Genomic DNA, 21,334 nt, shown 5'->3' with positions numbered 1-21,334 from the left:
TTACTAGAGTATCTTCTGCCTCCTTCTGGAGACTTACCAGAATATTAATCTTTGCAAATTTTAGAGGTAGGTAATAAATGTAACTGGAGTTAATCATTCACTATTAAGTTTTCACTAAAAAGCATAATTAACCTTTCAGAGAAAGATATTATTTCTTGCCACACATAAACAAAAAATAAGTTTATTCAGAGTAAAATTTGAAATTAACAATACTAAATACAAAATGATTTTTGTTCTTTATTTCCTAATTTTCATTTACAATCCCTGAAATCAGCACTATAGTATAAATATACAAATTATCATGACAACAGAGAAAAGTATAAAGATGATAAAAACGAGTTAATGTCCTTTACCTTCCTGTCATTCTGAGCTCACATGTTAGATTTTCAATAACTTTTCAAGGAAAGAATTTTAAGGGGTAGGAGTAGGAGGTGGTATATGGAAAGATAGGCAGCCATAACTAAAATTTGAGGGGTTTTTTCCCATTTTACCTTTTTTTATAGTTTAAGTTTACAAACTGTAAGGCTGTGTGAAAAAAGAGAAGGAGGAATGGATCCAGAGTCAACTCTGGGAGCAAATTACAGCATTGCTCCTTTATTCTATGGGTGACACTGAGACACCCAGAGCAAAGTAAAACTAGGGAAACAATTTCCACAATAATGTAAAGAAAAACTGTTGAAAAGCTTCAGAACTTTATAATACCAATTATGACTGAGAATACTGATGATTGCTTATGCCTCCAGCTCAACAAAAGGTGGTAGACTAGAGATGCTGAATGAGACATACATTTTCATACACTTTGTTCATCTGTGTTGCTTGACTATACATATTGTTATGAAGGATGGTTCCATGGGTGGGGAATGGGAGATAAAGGAGAGCAGTCACTGAGAAGTGACATAGTGATGTAGAAAAGAATAGCAATAAAACAAACAAATCACATCACCTCTCAGCCTGTTTCCTTATCTCTAAAATGAAAAAGTTAGATTAAAGGATTACTAAAATCTTGTCTGTTGGAATTTGGAAATCATTTTATTATTTGAAAATCATATTATTTAACGGTAAAAACACTTATATTTCTCTAAAGAGGCATCCCTCATTTTAACTAAATTTACAACAAAGACCTTCAAAACTACAGAAATAGAGAATGATGTTTAATGTAGTCTCAAATATCAAAGTTAAAGATTTTTTAATCCAAAATTAATCATATATCATATGATACTATAGGCTCAACTCATATTATAAACACATATCCATTTAACAAATATTGATCAAAACAAAAAGATATAAAACAAGATCCTAGACTTCTTAGATAGGGATATAAGTTCAGCATTTCAGGCTCAATAGCAATGCCTATAGTTCATGTTGGGGAGAAAGGAAGTAACTGACACCAAAAAGAGATCCTAGAGTTAGGAAACTGAAGCAAAGGAAAATGAGAGATTGGAATGCCCAGTAGGGATTGCTTTGGTCTGGTGGGCTTTTGCTTTGTTTTGTTAGAGTTGGGGGGAGGGAGGGGCGAAGAACAATTCTTTAGTGAGAGCTCACTCCAATTTTATAATGACGGCAACAAGAAAAATTAAGATTCACTTTACAGAAACTTACTTTGCAGCAATTCCATAAATTAAAGAATAGCTGTATATTTTTAAAGATTCCCCAGGAAGGAGATTCCACAGAAATCCTATAATAACCTATACTAATATATCCCTCTCCTTTAACAAAGATGTTTCACGCAGAGGATCTTAAGATAACAAATAAACACTCCAATTTGAGTTTTCATGTATTGTCATGTTCCAACTTTAAACTGTAATGTTAACAATATGTAATGGTCTTACAACTACTCTGGGTTCAAACATCAACTAATAATCAGCCAATTATAACATGGAAACAATTAATTCAATAAGATTAATAATTTGATTCAAGTTGTGAAAAATATTTGCCCAATAAGGTAATTAATAGGTATTATATTATAATATGTAATTAAGGTTAAAAGTATTTGCCTAATAAGATGATTTGGTCATAAGTAGTTTAATCACAATTCTACGTTTGGAGACAATGTTAGAGATCAATCAAAATTCAAGATACCCTAATATTTTACTTAATTTAGGCTCAAAAAATCATAATGAAGTCAATCATTGTTTTTCTGGGTAATGCTTCAGAAGAGTTGTCAAACAATAGGCAATACCCTCTCCCAAGTGTGGTCCAAACTTAATTAAAATGTAATTGGGAAAAGTTTTAATAAAAATACATCACAGATAATGTTTAACTTGGTGGTTTTCTAAATCAAGATGAGACCAGAAAGCTTCCATTTATATTTGAATTTAACAAAATAGTCTTAACATATATCCAACAGAATTGAATATAGACAGAAGTACAAAGTCTCTGAATGTCCGTGCTATTTCTAGGCTAGATTTTTTTGCCTGTAGATTCTGATCTAGTCCATAGGTTCTATTTGTCTCTATGGAACCCTCATCTATCCATAGCCCCAGGAAGCCTCAAGTTCAAATCTTGAAGCTACCCACTTCAAATCTAGAAGTTAACCACCCCCAACTCCCACCCTTTGCAGGAGTCGGCATCAAATCTAAGATTCCCTGATACTTGGACTTTAGAAAAGATAAGACTAGGTCTGACAGCAACAGAGAAACTGAAGCATAAGCTTCTAGAACAATGATAATGTGCCCCTAAATCAAATCAATAATGGTCTACTGCAGTGGTTCTCAAACTTTTGTTTTCAGTATCTTTATCCTATTAAAAAATTATTGAGGATCTCTCCAAAGCGTTTTTGTTTATCTGGATTATATTTATAGACATTACCATATTGGAAATAAAAACTATTTTTGAATTTGTAGACCCTCTAAAAGGGTTTCAGAGATCCCCAGGATTATCTAGACCATACTTTGAGAACCACTGGTCTACTACATCATTAATCAAATATAATATGGCAGATGATTCTCCATAAAGCAGTTTAAAAGTCTCTTATTCTAATTAATCTCTCTTGCACTTACTATGAATAGCCAAATCATTTTACCATATCAGTACAATGTTCATTCCCATCTCTATAAACTTCCTCATTCTGTTGCTCTACTCTAAAACACCTTCCCAACCTGTCGATCTAAATGTTATTCATCTTCCATTTATTTCATAAAGTTGTCCTTTGATTACCAAGAGTGATTACCACTCTTTTCTGAAATCCAACAGAATTACATGTCATAAAATAACATGACATGTTTCATACATATGACATCCTACTAAATAAGAGTCATGTGTAAAATTACCCATGTATATAACTTGTAAATAAAAAGCTATTAATAAATCAAAAAAAAAAAAAAAAGAAAGAAAGAAAATAAATAAATAAATAAATAAATAAATAAGACTCATGTTTTTTGTTTGCTGGGTTGGTTTTTTGCTGAGACAATTGGAGTTAAGTGACTCACCCAGAGTCACACAGCTAGGAAGTATTAAATATCTGAGGCTGGATTTGAACTCAAGTCTTCCTGACTCCAGGGCTGATGCTCTATCCACTGCACCACCTGGCTGCCCCAATGAGACTCATCTTAAAGCAAAACATTACCTTATATTTCCTTTTCATCCCCCATAGTGTCTAGTGCAGAGCTAAGTATATATTTTAATGCTTCAATGTGGGATTCTCGAGTGCAAGAGAATGCCTCCTCCAATATACAGCACATTCTCTTCATGTTCTAGATGAGTGACTATGACAGACATGCAGTCCATTACCAAAAAAAGCACTTCTCTGAAAGATCTACCAACCCTTGGACTCCCTCCACAAGTTCTGCTATATCCCAGGATTACCTTACACTATAAGACATAAGAGAACTTTAATTAATGGCTGAATAGATCACAAATAAATATATCTACAATCAGTCCCGGTCTAAATAAATGTATTGAGGTGGGGGACACTAGAGAAAGGAAGAGACAATACCCTGAAAACAACCTAGTAAAGTCATCACCAGGGTCCTTGGACCAAGAACTGTCTAACTGATATCTCCTCTCAAAGGTATCAGTTCTTCTGAAACACAGACCATGAAACCTTTCCCTATTACACAAATCATAACTTAAAATATTCAAGTGAAAGAACTGACTTTATGTATTCACCTTTGCAAACATTATGGGATTGTTGGTTTGGATTTGGGGGGTTGAGTTTTTTGTTTTGGGGTTTTTCTGGTGCAGACTTGTGATCTCATCATTATAAATATGATACATGAAATTAATTTATACATAGAGAAATGTACAACTATGATTTCCCCCTTTATATAATAAAGGACTTCATAAGAAACTTATCATAAAAGAATTTATAGGTCCTGCCATAATTGCTGCTTCTCTACCCATTACTGAACAGTGTTCTAATATATCAGAATCCTATATTTTCCTGCTAGTCTGCTATACTGAATAAGTCTCTATGGATTGTATCATTATGATGATACAACACTTTACATTTCTGAAGGACTTTATACTGTTCAAATCATCAACATCATGTCAATAATGTAAAATCTGTATTACTGCATTTGATTATCATGCCAACCTTTTAAGTAAGTAAAGCATCTAGTGTCTGGCTTTTTTCCAAAAATAAATTTGATCACCTTTCAGAAAACATAGCTGCCTGAACAAAGGCAGACAGCCCAGTTTCTACATACCTACACTCCAGAAAAGTCAGAAATTCCCAACAGACAGATATAATGACCAGAAAATCCAATGACATATAATAAGTAACTTCTTCAATCTCAGAAATGCACAAAAATCAATCCATAGACAATTTCAAAGAATGATCAACAGCAAAGCCAACACAAACAAGCAGAAGCCTCCTGCCTCAACTAGAGACAGGTGATACTTAAGTAAAGCCTACAAGGCTGTGTATCAATAACAACAGAGGAGCACTTGAGAAAGTTCCATAGAGGCCAATAACTCACATTTAGGACCTTTAAACCACCAAGAGCAGCACCAACCAGGGTGACATGGAAACACTCAAAAGCAAAGAGACCAAAAGTTCAGGGGTATCAAAATCTTAGCATTCTGTCCTGAGATGCCATAAGGGTCCATGAAGGTCCAGAACTCTGATCCTCAAGGATTAAGGAAGGTGGGATGTAGAGGCGTCTAACCTAGGGGATAGGGCAGCCAAGTGGAGGTCAGCATAGAAACCCAAATGATGCAAGGCAAGATCAAGTAAGGCCAACAACACTACCCAAAAGAATGGTATGAGGGGTGGAGCAAGGATCTGGCATAAAACCCCAATTCAAAAACTAAAGCTGAAGAGATAAGTAAACTAAAGACAAAATTGACTGGCATAAAAAATAACTGTAGATCCATAAGTGCCCAAAATTCCAGTAGAAAAAGAAAATGTAACACTATAGCCAACTATAAACAGAACCAAAAAAAAAAAAAAAAAGTGAATTTCCTCCCAAGGACCACATGAATACCTAAAAGAAATGAAGCAAGAGATTTTTAAAATTAAATTTAAAACTGTTGAGGAAAGAACTGGAAGTTAAATAAAAAACTTGGAAAAGAAAGTGACAAATTTTACTCAAGTAACATTCTCTGAAAACTAGAATAGCTTAATCAAAATCTATGCTTCTATAAGATGACAGGAAATATTAGAACAAAATTAAAAGATTGAACAGATACGAGGAAATGTACAATATCTGACATAAAAAGAACTGACCAAAAAATTAAGCTATAATTTAAGAATCATTAGTACCTGAAAACCATGATTTAAAAAGAGAATGATTTCAAGACATCATGAGTGAAAAATACCTTGATCTATTAAAACTAGAGAGCAAGAAAGAATCTACTAATCACCTCTTAAAAGAAACTCCAAAAAAAAAAACAAAAATAAAAAAAAAACTGCTAGAAATGCCATAACCAAAATGCAAGATTTTCAAATCAAAAAATCCTTAGGGGCAGCTAGGTGGCGCAGTGAATAGAGCACAAGCTCTGAAGTCAGGAGAACCTGAATTCAAATTTGACCTCAAACACTTAACACTTCCTAGCTGTGTGAACCTGGGCAAGTCACTTAACCCCGATTGCCTCAGTCCCACCCCCCACCCCCAAAAAAATCTTGCAAGCATCTAAAAAAGAGTTCAAGCACTATCAGAATCACACAAGACCTAGCAGATTCTACCATAATTGAGGGGAAAGCTTGGAATACAAGCTTTCAAAAGCCAAATCATATGGGATTACAACCAAGAATAACTTACTCTGCAAAACTGAATATGATACTTTGGGAGAGGTGAGGGGGAAGGTGGAGGGAAATGGATCTTTAATGAATCAGAGAACTTTTAAGCATATCAAAAAGACCAGAGCTGAGTAGGAACTCTGAAATGCAAACACAAGAGTCCAGAGAAACATAGAAAAGTAAACTTATCTGAGCATTTGGAAGAGGATTACAAGAAGAAATAGTATCCCTTCTGAATTATAATGTTTTCAAAAGGTCTTAAGAGAGTTAAATAAGAAAAACAAAAGACCTGGGAACAGATTGATTCTGTTCTGAGAGTTTAAAGAAAGGGGAGAGGAAGGTATGCTTGTGTATAAAGGAGAAGAAAAAAAGGGATAATTCTTGCTATTTCTTAAAATTGGGATGTGTGGGAAGAGTATACAAACATGAAAAAAGGGCTAAGAGAAGAGGACATCTCATTAATCTCATAATATCTTAAATGAAATAGCCAAAGGAGAGTTGAAAAGCATGTTCAGAAGGAAGCATAAACAGTAGTTGGGAAAGTAACATGCTGAATTTACCGAATACATATATACATATGTGCCAATAGATATGTATGCAGATATAGATATAATATGTTAAATTAAGAACTACAAAATGGAGACTCATAGTTTCATAACCAATCCTCTTCTTTCTGTTCTCTGTTTGTGAGTGATTTTTACTTATAAATTTAAGTTCAGAATTTTAAAAATAATATTTAACAATAAATCACACACCCTCATTTGAAAATTCAGACAGGGTTGTGATAACATAAAGTTTCCCTATCTGAATAACAAACCCCACAGAGTGTCTGTTGGAAGTCTAAGGAAATCTTATTTCTCCTCTCCCTAAGCTCTGTATCTGACATCATACCCACCCAAGTACTCAACATTCAAGGACAAGTTGTACCACTAGATAAGTTTAAAAGATACATAAATCAAGACCCCAATCCCAAAGCATTATTAAAGAGCCTAGGGTAGATTTCAATGGCAGCACAGAACATCTGTTAAGACACCTGCACTAAATTCTATCGGGTGATTCCAAAGCAGCAACATTTATTTTCCCTATGGTTTCAATTCTTTACATTTTGCTCTAAGTATCTCCTAGACTATAAATAACTTCCACAAAGGAAGCTATATATGTAGGTACAAGCAAAATGAGTGCTGCTAAGATAAGTGACCTGGATCCTTTAGGCAAAGGACATGGTACGTGGTTCAGTGTGAATGAAACTGACTGGGTAGTTCAAGTAAACAAACAGTAAGAGCCTACTACACATGAAACCCTTGGCTAGATGTTAGAGATACAAAGTTAAAAACAAAAATCGGGCTCTATCCTCAAGGGGAAATACATATTATTCCCCAGTGCTATAAGTGAATAAGTAGATGCAGGATCAAATTCACACAAGGCAAGTGCTCACATGGAGTCAGAAGTAATACAAGGACGTTCTCGAGTATCTCTAAACTTTGGAATCAATTATAAGAATTGGGGAACCCAGGACCATTTAGCATGGCATACTTGCATCACAAAAGGTGCTGCTCTCCATGAGCAAAAGCAAAATTGCAGGAGCTCCAAAGAAACACAAGAGGCACAAATTCAGAGCCATATCCACTCCACATGTTCAGACTATTCATGCCCCTGCTGTGCTCTGCTAGTATTCCAAGCTGGTGTTGGTCTGATTGGCCACAGTCAAACACGCCGTACTCTGGCCTCAGCACTGCCCCAGCACTGCCCCAGCACTGCCCCAGCACTGCCCCAGCACTGCCCCAGCACTGCCCCAGCACTGCCCCAGCACTGCGATGTCCTTTTGTTCTCTTGGAGTACACAGGACAACAACACAAGCACACAATCAAAAGGGGTTCAGGAAAGACTTCAAAGGACAGCCTCTGAGCTGAAGCTAGATGGAAATTCAGGAGCTTCCAGGGTCTCACCAATCCACACATACTGCCGGTAGAGAAACCCAGGTTCTGGTCCATTATGACTAGATATATGACCCTGATTGGGAAAGTCATTTAACCTCTCAGACCTTCACTTTACTCAACTATAAAATAAGGAGACTAAGAGATGCCTACCAATAAGGATTGTTGTGAGGATCAAATGAATGAGAAAGCACTTGGAAAACTATAAAACAATATACAAATAAAAAGGATTGCTATTAATACTGTGAAACTTCCTAAACCCAAAGTCCTGAGTTTTTACTTACTCAGCCTCTCTGGTCATGATGATTTGTCTTCTAAATATTCAGATACAATTCTTATACCACTCTGGCTCTTGCCAAGGAAGCTTCTGATTTATTCAAGTCTGTTGCCAAATTAGGCTTGCCTGGTTGGGCTTTGGGGTATTTTTGTGTTTGAGCGGGTTGCTGTTCGCTAGAGTTTGCTTTTGTTGTTGTAGTTGTTGCTGTTGTTGCTGTTGCTGTTGTTGCTTTTTTTTTAAATCAAATCACAAAAACCATGTCCCAGAGGGAAAATGCTGAGCGGCCATTGAAAGACCTATTTTAAAAGCTAGAACAACTCAGAAACAGACCTAGTTTCAAATGCATCTCAAAGTGGGGAGAGAATGGAGTGAGGGGAGTTAATAGCTATGTAAAAATAAATAGTTTTTGAAAAGTCAAAATGATTGCTGGAGGCAAAGAGAAATGTTCTCTTGTTTTCTCCCTCCCTCTCCCCACCCTCTCTGACCACTGAAATAACATCACTCAGGGCTACAAACATCTGTAACTGCCCGGGGAATGTACAATACATTCAGAAACTCCAGGCCCACATATCCTGTAGCTCGGAACTTTACAAACAAAAGGTTGGGGGAAGAGAAAGAGAGGGGGTGGGGTACAGGGAATAAAGGCTTAAAGATTAAAGTCACAGGCAGAGACAGACGGCTCCATTTTTTAATAACTGAAAACACGAGTTGTGCCTGAATGTGTTCATTGTTTAGCAGAGGGGGCAGTCTATGCAGGCAGGACTGCCTGGCGACAAGGCTGCCTTTCTATCAAAAATAAGATTTAGAAAAAGAAGAAAGAAAACCGAGGGGAAAGACATCAACCCAGTGCTCTCTTTTCTGTTTATAATGGTAAGCACTTCAGCTAGGTAGGAATCCTCACACTAACCCTGCTCTGCTACTCTTTGGAGTTGGTTGGAGGAATTCCGTGAAACACTGGGTACTGTGGATTCTGACTTTTAAAAAGACCCGCACACACAAAGGAATGTGTGTACACACACCACAGGGAACATCCCATATGCAACAAGGTCGCTGGTTACTTTGAGATGAAAAATCCACACTGTCGAGCTTTAAATATAAATGTCCTGAAGCCAGAATTGCACAAGCTAAAGCTTTATTTAGCAAAATGAAATTTCCCATTCGGATCCTTCTCCAGTCGGACACAAATGGCAAATTTCATTGCTTGCAAATATATATGGTTTTGTGCTAAAGTGACAATAAAATGTGTCATGGTGAAAAGAGAGCTGGATTCAATGCTGCAGGCCCAAGGTTTGAATTCTGCCTTTACCAATCACTTCCTGGGTGACTAACACAAACATATGACTGAGCTTGACCTCCCTTTTCTCATTTGTAAAATGAAGGTTTGTACTTAGGGTTCCTTCTAGCTCTATTGTTGTCTGTTCTGTTATTGTCTGATTCTAAACTGTCTCACTGAACTTACAGGTGATCTGTAGACTGCCCACATTTTTAAAAAGTACATGTGTGTATATGTATATGTACATACATACATGTACACACATAAATATACATACCTACTTATATAAATACATATACCTATACACATACATGTATATGTGTGTGTGTGTGTATATATAAAATAAGCAAAAATGAAGAGGAGGGCACAGGAATTGCTTTCTTTAACTTCCTTCTTAGACTCTTAAGTACCCTCCATTGAGGTCCAGCTTATACCTTGGAGGTACGGCTTATAAGAAATAAGATGATAATTACTTAGAAACCCACAAATATTTATATGACCTGATATAAAATAAACTAAGCAAAACCAGGAAAACAATTTTTAAAACAATAACAATATGGCAAAAAGAAATCATTTTCAAAGACTTAAGAACTCCGATAAACACAATGACCAATCACTACCCCAGAAGACCCATGGGGAGTAGTTGGACTCAAAAGGCAGGAGAAGACTGACATTTTTGGATGTGGCCAATGCAAAAATTTGTTTTGCTTGACCTTCATATTTGTTACCATGGTTTTGTTTTTCTTTTTTATCCCAATTTTTTTTGGAGGGGAGGGCAGCAGAATGGGAGATAAGGGAGAGAGAAAATAAGAATTACATTAAAAACTAAACTAAAATAAATTCCTGAAAGGCTTTAATGAGATCTATGTTCTAGTTACAATAGAATAAAGACAGATAAATGACAAGGCCAAATGAGCCTCAAGATTACCATAGGCCACACCAGACAAGTATACCTACAAGTATACTAAGATGGGTCAAGTACACTGACATGTAGAGGTACAGACAGCATTTAGCAAGAATAAAAAGTTAAAATAGTAGGCTATCAGAGGATATATTTCCTCCTCATCAACTCATGTGATCTCCTTGTATCAGTTCCAATTTTCCAACTCCAACCCTTTCTTCCCGCCATATAGTGGTGATATCCCGAGGTTTCTTCCTCAAGGGTTTATATACCAAAGTCAAAGTCTCCATCGCCCCACCCATAAAGCAATTTCACAGGATCTTATCCCTATCCTTCTCCCAAGTGAATGTGGTTTAAAGGACACATTTCACTCTGTTTATTATGGGTGTATGTTGAGCTCAAAATTGTCAGATATAACCCCAACTGTACAATATGGATGAAGGATCTTATAGTTTACCAGCATGAGTATGACAATCATATCATTCTTTTTTTGTTTTGTACCTAACAATTAACAAAGCCCTTTCCAATCTATTGCCTCACAGGAACCTCACAGTGCTTCTGTGAGAAGGGCAGAGGAGGTGATCTACATTTGCTATCTGAGGACACAAGATCCGAGACACTAAATGATGTGTGCATGGGAACTCTTTTAATAATCAAGCTGGGATTCGAATCCAGGCCTTCTGACTCCAGTTCCACAGCTCAGGTCTTGGGTTATTGTAAAACTGGTTAATTTGTGGGAAGATAATCTGTTGGCCTCTCTAGATTTCTTTTTCATTCTCTTGAAAAATGAAAATCACATCTGTTCTCCTACTTGTCTCTTAAGGATGGAAGACCATGTTCTAGACAAGCAGAAGATAATCATATTAATATATTATAGCATATTCATATTACTGGCTTTTGAATGCCCTTTTCTTCTGCCATTGAATGCCTAATTGAGCTCAATAGGATATAACTAGTTTTTTTATTACACAGTAAAAGAACAATATTTTCCAAGAGCTATTTAGTTGTTCATTTAAAACCAGCTTCTTCCATTACAATGAAGGTAAGTAATATTCCTCATTGAACACTAACTCCCAGTTAAACATAACAGAAATTCATCCTATGTTTTAGTTATCTGAAGGGATGAAAACTATTTTGGATTTTTAACATTTAAATAAATAAAAGGAAGGCAGATTTCTTTTAATTTAGTTTCTTCAACTCAAAAAGCCACAGAACATTCTTTCCTTTGACTTTAAAAGTAGTTGAGATTATAGAAAGTGCTCTAAACTGCCAAAAGACGTTGAGTAAAATTTGTTTGAAATCTTAATCATAATGCTTGCTACTGTGAACCCACACACAGAGGGGAAGCAGATAAGCCAAGGAGATGGTGATGAGCCCATCTATCTTACCTTTGTATAGGGCTTTACATTTAAATGATGACAGGGTCCTCGCCATACCTTCTGATAATACCCAGCTAAAACGAATATCATATTTTCTGCCTAGCTCTTTCACTGTCCCTGCCACCCCAAATGTATTTAGAATGAAGTTTTTCCTCTTATAAAAGTGCAAGAATGAGGGCTGCAAAATGTGGCACGTAAGCCAGGAATGCCTGCTCGGGCGTCCTTTGACTGGGAGGAAAGAGGACAAGGAGAGAGTGCTTCAGCTTCTCAGGACACCATCATAAAGTACTGTTCCACTGGGGGTCTTATTGTTTACATTAAAAACACTGGGTTGAAGTCCTGTAGGTTTTGTGAATGAGAAAGATTCCGTGTCACAGAGAAGAGAGGAGGGAAGGGGAAAAGGGGAAGCGAAATATGAGCTTATACATCAGGAATATAGGATAAATACTGCCTTTGTGGGTATAGTGGGATGTTTTTTTCATTCAACTCTTAGAATGAATTAAGAATTCCCCCCCCCAAAAAAAAAGTATATATTTATATTTGAACTCAAAACAGCTCTTCTGTATGTGGCAATCATTCTCACTTAGATAAATACACTATATCCCCCTTCCTTCTCACCCTCCCCTTTGCAGAAAAATAATATATCCTGCTGACATATAATCAAAATATTTTTATTTATTTAAAAAAAGGGGGGGTCAGGCAAATAAATTATTTTTTGCTTGTTTTTTAAACAACCTTTAAAAACAAGAAGCCCTCTATGAGCAAAGAAGCATCAGTAGTACAAATGGACCAGTGAATTCCAGAAAAACACCACCAGGTGACCCATCTACAGACTATGATTCCCAGAAGCTGTTAAAAGTTATAAAGTTTTCTGAGGTTCATGGGGGTAAACCCAGCAAAGGAAACTATCAATCAATTTGGGTTTTTTTCATTTGCAGAATTCCAAACTATCACAAAGCCTTTCTCAGTGATATTTAGAATTTGTAACATGACATTAAACATTTGGTCCCTTTGATGTTATTAGTCTTACTCCCATTCACTCTTATAAAAAGATGTGCTGAAAAGAAATGCAAGGTTTCAGAACCAACAGTTAGGGTGCTGGATTTTTCAATCAAGCCAGCAAGAAACTGAAAGAACTCTCAGCAAAGAGACAAAAGGTAATCTAAGTTCTCCTGGAAGCAAAGGTCACCGTCACCAACAAGTCAAGATAAGACAGCATCCTCAAAACTCATTTTAAAAAGTCGCAATTCCAAAATGTTTCTCCAAGGAATAAAAATAATCCAAGCATGTATCTACCTCTGTTATTCCTTAATTGTATTTCCCATGCCTCCAATGCTGAAAATTCTGAGGTCAGGGGCTATTTTTTCTATTTTTCTATTCTATTTTTTTGTACATCTTCCTCAGCATGTAGTATTCCACAGATGCTCAATATACACATGTTAAATGAATGAGGAAAAGGAGAAGGAAGGAAAGGGGAAAGAAAACAAAGCTACCTCATTATATAGTTATACTCTTTCTAAAGCTAGATGAATTCAGTTTGATTGTGTGCTTTGGTTCTGTACATAGGTGAAAATTAATGGTAGAAAATTACTGGATGAAGCCTGAAGTACGACAGATTCAAGAATCAAAATGTGTACTCCACTTATTAATGATGATACATTTAGCTCACTTTACACACGATCTCATTTGTGTCTTTTGAAAATTCTTTGCATTACTAATTATTAAGAACAACAATAATAATAGAGGTATTATTATCCCTTCAAAGAAACAATGTAGAGCTTCAGAGACACTCCTTTTAGTGCCCTCAAATTTCTCCCAGAAACAAAAGCCCACCATTTTAATAAAAACATTCTCTCTGCATTATTGGGTGTTTGATTCATGAAATACTATAGTCTCAAAAGAATTACCAGAGGATAAGAAATAAGAACACTGCAAAGAATTCGAATCATAGGTCAGAGTTCTAGAACTGGAAGAGATCTCCAGAGATGAGGAAAATGAAACTGACTGGAATAAAAGATGTCACCAGAGAGATGTATGGTCAGAAAGATGATGATATGGCTAGTCAGTCTAAGTACCTGACAGAAAGTCAGTGCTTAAGAAATGCTTGCTGACTCACTGGCAATGGAAAGGAAGCCGTCCAGCATTCTAGGAAAACACCAAAGACATGATAAGATAGACTGGCATAAAGAGGTTGCAATGTGCACCAAGAAAAGGCAGAGCCATATTTATAAGATCACAGATGTGTAAGATTACAGTTTCATTTGAGTATTTTAAAGATGAGGAAATAGAGGCTCAGAAAGATCAAATGACTTATCCAGGATTACATGGCTACCAAGTCACAGAAATGAAATAGGAAGATGGGTCTTCCAGTCTCCAAGTCCAGTATGCTATCTCTCTATTACATCAATTTATTAAGGACCAAAAACTTATGGGGGCAAAATCATAGCCTGAAAGGAAAATTTAGTCACTGTGCCTCTAAAGAAACATTAGGAATGTTCTATCAAGTCAACATAGTAAAAAGAAATAAAGTCTCCATTCTAGTCTCTATCCTGCCACTGGGTGACATAGGAAAGCTGAGGTTCCCTCCTACAAGCTAAGGTCCACATCTGTCAAATGAAAAATGACGCCAAAGACTCTAAGACTATCATTTGACTAAGCCAGAGCTAAATGGACACTGCCCTATATAGGACTCCCAAGAGCAGGGAGGAGACAATCATTATGCAGAGGGGCTGGGCACCTTTTCCCACAGTTGCTGTTATTGTTCAATCATTTCAGTCATGTCTGATCTTCTTTGGGGTTTTCTTGGCAAGGATATTGCATTGATTCACCATTTCCCTCTCCAGCTCATTTTACAGATGAGGAAACTGAGGCAAACAGAGTTATATGACTTGCTCAGGGTCACACAGCTACTAAGTGTCTGAGGTCAGATTTTAACTCAGGAAGAGGACTTCTTGACTCCTGGTCCAGGATTCTAACCACTGCACTACCTAGCAACTCACTGCTATCCTCTTGGGGGGAAAAAAAAAGATACTCCTAGGCAAAAGGAACATAGATGAATACACCAATGTGGAAATAGCTGGTTGAGTATCTCAATGTCCTGTGAGGTCATTGAAGAGACAGCGGCAAAATGAGATACCATTGGTGATACCCTATTTTGCTTGTACAGCCAAATTATACATGAAAGTTTAGAAATAGTCAATTAGATGCAATAATATGGAATAATATTGAAGGTATGGAGTGAAACACATTAGCTATGCATTCCAAATACCTGATTCCAGAGCCTAGGCTGCAAGGCAGATACTTTCACCATCTAGTACAAAGGGTCAGCAATACCAAGGCTGCCAAATTTTTGCCTAGGGCCCAACCTGGCAACTATCCCAGAGTCCAAAAAGCTGCACCTGATTGGCATAAAACAAAGCCACTTTCATCTGCCATACAGAGGAACAGCCCTGAAGCTATTAGCCCCTGCCCCCAACAAGCTCAGCTTCATCTTGATCGAGCAGCCCTTAGTCCTCTCTTAATACACTGATCTCATGCCCATTCCTTTCCAATCAAACGTACACCCTGTATTTGACATCCAGATTTTCATTTACATGCAGCAGGATGATTAATTTTCACTTTCATATTCTGACTTCAACAATTAATAACAGTATAATCCAAAAGGCAAAGAACTGAGCAGGAATTAGAAGGTCCTTTGGAGGTGCCAGAAGCACTGGGTCGGAGAGAACCAGAGGCTGGTCACCAAAGATATGGAATGCCAAGCAGAAGAGTTTGTGGCAAAAAGGACAATTCCAAATCAGACAGCACCAAACAGTGACATCAACTGAGGGATATAAGAAGGGTTAGGATTTGAATCAAACAGAAAGTTTCTATGAAAAGGAGAAAGGCTCAAGTCTCACAAAGAGACACAACATTTTCAGTCCTCAGCCATCTTGTAAGATCATGAGCTTTTCACCTGGAAGCAAATGGCAACTGTCCAGCTTCACCTCAAGGTGAGCTTTAGCTGGACAGCTCCCTACTACTGGTAGCAAGATCCTCAGAAGAGACATCTCTAATACAGCCTAGCCCAGTGTCCAGGACACAGGAAAGCTTAATAAATTTTAGATGGCCTGAACAAATGGACAGTCACACCTGATAATTAACCACTTGTGTATGTTCAAAATTCACACTCCTCAATTTCTTGTCTACATACATACAAAGAGTAGCCTAGCCTGTTGTCCTATAAAGACAGGGAAAATTAGACCAAAAGGAAGCACTCCTACTTGGTCATTACAATCATCAATATCTGATACTTAATATTGATCTCATATCATATTCTAATATCATGTTTCAGCAACTACTAACCAGCAATGTTCTCAACTAGGTTGAAAATCTTAATATTAAATATGTTCAGTAGGCTTATGATTTTAAAAAGCAATTCTCAGACTCAAACACACACACACACACACACACAACCAATTCACCAAATAAAACAGATTTACATTATTCTTAACATTATTCTTACATTATTCTCAAATGATAATCACTTGATAAGTTATTTTTTTAAAAATACTAAAGTTATAGTATATACATAATATACAATAGTATATACATAAGAAAAAACTACATATGAGATGATGAAAAAGGGGATCTAAAATTGCTATTTGCTATTTTTAAGGAAAAATTTCATTCTGCCTTTTACACTTGCTATCTGACTAGTTATGGATGTAACTGAAGTACATAGCGGCAAGAAAGTAAAAATGATGACCTACCTTTATGCTATCCCATAGGGAACAGGCCCATGTCAGAAAAATTCTTAGGTGAAAAAGGCAACCAAAAAAACTATCTCTTACAGATATTTCCTGAAGAATCCAATACTCCTGGATTCTAGAGTGAGCAGAAAATATCCAGTGTCATCAAGTTCTCCATCTATTATTGAGCCAAATGAAAACCAATTTCATGTTTAAACCAGGATTTCAGAAGTTTGGATATGGAGTGAGAAGAGGGAGGAGGAGAAGAAAATGGCCAGGGAGCTCAGGAAGCAAAGCAAGGTGTATCATCTGCACTCCACATAATGCTCTAAGGAGACAAACTCTGGCTATAAGGTAATATAACCAGCAAACTGCAGATATAAAAGGTCAAAAACCAAAGGAAAACCTTCTGATGTGATTAACTCTATATGTTAAAGGAACTTTCAACACCTTATATGTGAAGACCCTCAACTAAAGTCAGGCTGTGATACCTTATTATGGCACAAAGGGGACCCTGGGTCTGCAAAGGCAAATCCAGTGGTCTACAAAGCTCTAGCAACTTCTCTTTCACATTGGAGACTTTAGGGGTAGATCCAGCCCATACAATATATCTGTCATAGAAGGACCAATCTAATGTAGCTCCTTGAAGACAGAAACTCTTCCTGTTTATACCCTCAGTCCCTCCTGACACATAACCCAGCAGGAGCTTAATAAATGCTTGTTGGTAAAAAGCTCATTACCAAAATATTGGCAATCAGATGATGGGGATGGGGTTGGAAAGAGTCCTTGGTTTTTGTTTTAGAAGGGGCCCAATGACAGCACAGGTGATGTCTTGACTTCTGCAACATGGATTTCAGTGAGGCAGAGCTGCACAAAGTCATCAGTCTTGCTCTCTTCTGGAGTCACTGAAGTCCAACAGCAAGACAAAAGTCAGGGCATCTTGTTCTCATCCACCCATTTTGCCCAAAGAGGTCTTAGGGTAGACATTCCCCCAAACACAATGGGTTTGAGGTCTGTCAGCTACCCTGATTATGGTTTAATCTATCTGCCAAGATGGTTTTACTAGGATATAACTGCTGTGAATGCTACAGCTTGTTGGAGCCCACAGGTGGCACACAGTAGGTGCTTAATAAATACTGTTACTTCCATGTTCAAAAAATCTCCAATGAATGAATGAAAAAAAAGCATTTATTAAACATTTACTATATTTCTTATGAGTCGCAAGAAAACATTCAGGATTCCTACCCTAGGATTCAAAGTCTACCTTATATTTTCTACCATTTGGCCCCAATATGGGCATCATAGTTTTGTGTATAGCATGCTGGATAAAAAGTTTGGAAGATGTGATTTCAAATCCGTCTCTGATACTACCTATATGACCATAATCAATCATTTTACTATTCTGGGACTCAGTTTCCATTTCTATAAAATGGGAGGACGGATATTTAGTCCTTGTAGAGAGGCTGAAATGTGATAATATACATAAGTAAATTTCAGAGTGCTCTAAATAACCATCTCTATACAGACATGAGTTCTCATGACTCCTTGATTTGTTAACATCTCTGTCCCACTTCCCCAGAGAGTTGTCACAGTAACTCATGAAGATCATGTGCTAACATGGTAGAAGGGTTACAATCCAGGTCAGTGGCAAATGTATTCACATCAGTAAAATCATATATGAAGTCACTATCTGAACCCAACTTGACATACTTAGAATTAAAATTTGATGAATGGAAACAGTGTATGACATACAAATCAAGAGTAGCCAATACAGTTCCTAAGAGCAGCAGAACTTTAATGAGAAAGGACAGGGAAAAAAAGAGAGAGAGAGAGAGAGAGACATCTCTTCAATAGCTGTTCCCTTTTATTTAGCTCATGCTTCCCCAAGTTACCAAACCTAATGCCAGTATACTAGAACTCAAAAAGAAGCAAAAACAGAAGCTGTCAGTATTAGAAGGAATCTCAAAAATCTTAATGTAGGCTCAATCCACACCTGAAAGAGTCCTCCCTATAGCCTACCAAAGAAGGCTTTGCTGAATTGTTTTAACTCAAAACATAACGCTAAATCCAAGAGCAGAAGAAGTAACTAGGTTTTTGCCCAAGATGACTAGGAAAACAATGACAGATATAACAGAAATGGGCCCAAATGTCTGGCCTCTCTATGTCAGCATTAGAAATGCTAGCAGCAAGAATTAATAGCCCTAAAGAGTTTATCAAGGGTGCCTCCTATTCATAGAGTATATCTCCACAATCAAAAGAAACAAAAATCATAGCAATCATTTTAACACAAAGGGTGTTTATGCCCAAAGGGCGTTTATATTTCATTTGTTATTATTATGCTGCATAATTCTTAATTTAAAGAAATTGAATCTGGGCATGATTAGGAACCGTGATGGTAGACCACCTACTGGTCCCACCAAGGATCAAATACTACACTGGAAGAAAAACAGTCCTCTACCTAGAAATTTTTTGAAAGGAGAAAACACTTTAAAACTTTTTATCTCTATCTCCAATGTCCATTGCCAAATTCTATTTTCATCTTATATCAAGAATTTTTTTTTAAGTCTAAATTTGGACAGAAGACAAGAGGCTGGCAGTATCCCTTGGGAACTGAGAAACACAGCTCAAAACAAAACAAAAAAACACCAAAAAGAAAAAAACACTCAGAATATCCATCCATTTGCCAACCTCATGTGATCCATTCAGAGGAATGCTGGCACACTATATGGGTCTTGATAGGACAGTAAACACATGGAGAATGATCTCAACAGGAATAGGGAAGAGTAACAATGGCAATTATTTTCCAAAGTATTTTATCCTTCATCTTAAATAGAAACCATGGGGGTATGTGAAGAAATGGCCACAGCAGAAAAATTAAGAGACCCAAAGAAAACGAAGGAGATATAAAAGAGTTGAAGTCTGACACTCACAAAACACTCTAAGATTTTCCAGGCAAATCATTGTGTTTGCTGTCTATCCAAAGGACATGGTCATTTCCCCACATATTCTCCAAGGATATCCTTACATGCACCCTGCTGTAGCCAGCACCGCATTCTTATAATGGGACCGGGAAAATTAGGTCTTGACAAGAATCCAGCCAGTCACATACCTGACTATCACCAGCTAACAAATATTTTCTCCCATGATCTTGAACTCTCACAGGATGACTATAACAGTTACTGAAATCTAACAGAGTGGGGCAGCCAAAGCTTACAGGAGGAAACACTCCAAATAGATTCAATGAGTAAAGGAAGGTCTTTTCTCTTCCCCATGGGCTTTATTTTTTTTTTTATCATATGCAATTTAGATTTTTTTTAATTTAACAGAGTTTTTAAAAAGAACATTTACAAATGCAAAAGAGAATCAAAAGAAGTAATATATAAAACTACAAATTTATATTATGCAGAGATGGGTGGCTTTTTCCCCTAAGTATGTAAATTCAATCTGTGACTTTCAAAACTATCTTGTCTGTGTTTCCTGCTGACCTTCCTTCTGACGACATTCAATCTGGCAGGTTCAATCAATGTATGAGGAAATCTGGTCGTTTATATCTTCATAACTGAAGAAATATTGGACTGCCAATAGCAAACAAGGCCTAAGTATGATTTTCAGATGGGCAAGGACCACAAAAGCCTCATTAATCTTGTCTCTTTCTCTAAAGGGGTTTCTGCCATTCCATTAGCATATCAGTCTCTCCCACTTTAAAGGGACATGAGCAACAATGACAAAAATAGATATTACAGCACCAAATTCTGCCAGGTGCAATAAATGTGTGAGAGCTTTGCCCCAATGATGTAAGTTTCTATTTGAGAAAAGGAAGATTGGTGAAGGATTACTAAAAGAAATACAGATATTACACCACCAAGCATTGCTTCTAATCAATGTCACTTGACCAAAACATCACTAATACATTATACCTAAACCTCCCCCTAACATTATAAAACAATGCTATAACATTGTTCTCATCTCTCATTGTCCTTACAGGATTAATTGCTTCATACACAGAACCAAGTTTTGTCTGTAGCTGCTTCATGAAGAGCAAGCTCAAAATATTCAAGGAATCAACAGTAAAGCAAATAGCAATTCTGTATCCACAGAACATCACAGATAAAGCCATACATTTAACTCCTTTTAGTTTTTGTGATTTTGGTTTGCTTGGTTAACCAAAAAAAATTTTTTTTCTCCTGATTTATTGCACTTAGATAGCTGAAGCCTAGAGAAATATACAAAAATGTCCAGGACAGTCACTTATGGCAAAAAAAAAAAAAAAAAAAAGCTGAGAAAAAGAATTATTCCTCCTCTGCCTCAAATGCATTTTGGTATTGAAAGTTCAGTAATTTGAGCGAGACACTCTCAAACATGAATCTCAGAGTAATGGCTTTGTCTGACCTCCCCTCCAAACAGGTAAGAATTTTGAAGAAGAAAAAAATTTAAACCTGATAAGACAATAATCTCCCACCTTGCTGACTCAAACATACTTATATATTAATTGCTTCAGCCCCCCCCCTAAAACCTTGCTGAACTGGCTAAAATGTTAGCCCAACTCAATAATCCAGCAACTTCCCCTTAAACACACATACTTCACCAAGATAACTTTCTATGTTTAATTTAAAAGTACTGATTGCTTTTTAATGAAATGTTTTTGCTGCCTGCTTAGTA

At 36.8% G+C, this 21,334-nt stretch overlaps 1 protein-coding gene across 3 annotated transcripts in view; it reads right to left on the bottom strand.

Annotated features, from left to right (window-relative positions):
- EEFSEC (eukaryotic elongation factor, selenocysteine-tRNA specific) overlaps positions 1-21,334 on the bottom strand; it is a 330,059-nt gene that overhangs the window by 276,487 nt on the left and 32,238 nt on the right. Inside the window, exon 1 of one of the 3 annotated variants that reach the window (XM_031956355.1) lies at positions 8,400-8,567. The exons of the other annotated variants lie outside the window; for them this stretch is intronic. The gene's annotated coding sequence lies outside the window, so the exon portion shown is untranslated. Of the gene's footprint in view, positions 1-8,399; positions 8,568-21,334 lie in introns of those variants that run through there. 3 annotated transcript variants of the gene reach the window in all.

Source organism: Sarcophilus harrisii, chromosome 1, assembly GCF_902635505.1.
Source record: "Sarcophilus harrisii chromosome 1, mSarHar1.11, whole genome shotgun sequence".
In the NCBI taxonomy this organism is placed as follows: domain Eukaryota; kingdom Metazoa; phylum Chordata; class Mammalia; order Dasyuromorphia; family Dasyuridae; genus Sarcophilus; species Sarcophilus harrisii.
Note: the sequence above shows the minus strand (reverse complement) of the source record. Positions and strands in the feature narration are given on the sequence as shown.